The following is a 243-nucleotide window of genomic DNA, read 5'->3' on the forward strand; positions in this document are numbered from 1 at the left end:
TATGATTTCGTATTATTAATTAAGTATACAAATGCACATAACATAGGCCCTATAAATCAATAGTAATCTAGAAAGGGAGTTTCGTATATTATCTTTCAATAGAAATGTGAAGCTAATGGATTTTTTATTCTGAAATCTGAATGCCGAAAGTTGTCATTGCTCCACATAAATAAGTTACCTTATATAAGTGCACATTCTAAATTCTTAGAAATATATCAACGTAGAGGTGTGCATTCCCCTACA

Source organism: Penaeus monodon, chromosome 34, assembly GCF_015228065.2.
Source record: "Penaeus monodon isolate SGIC_2016 chromosome 34, NSTDA_Pmon_1, whole genome shotgun sequence".
Classification (NCBI taxonomy): domain Eukaryota; kingdom Metazoa; phylum Arthropoda; class Malacostraca; order Decapoda; family Penaeidae; genus Penaeus; species Penaeus monodon.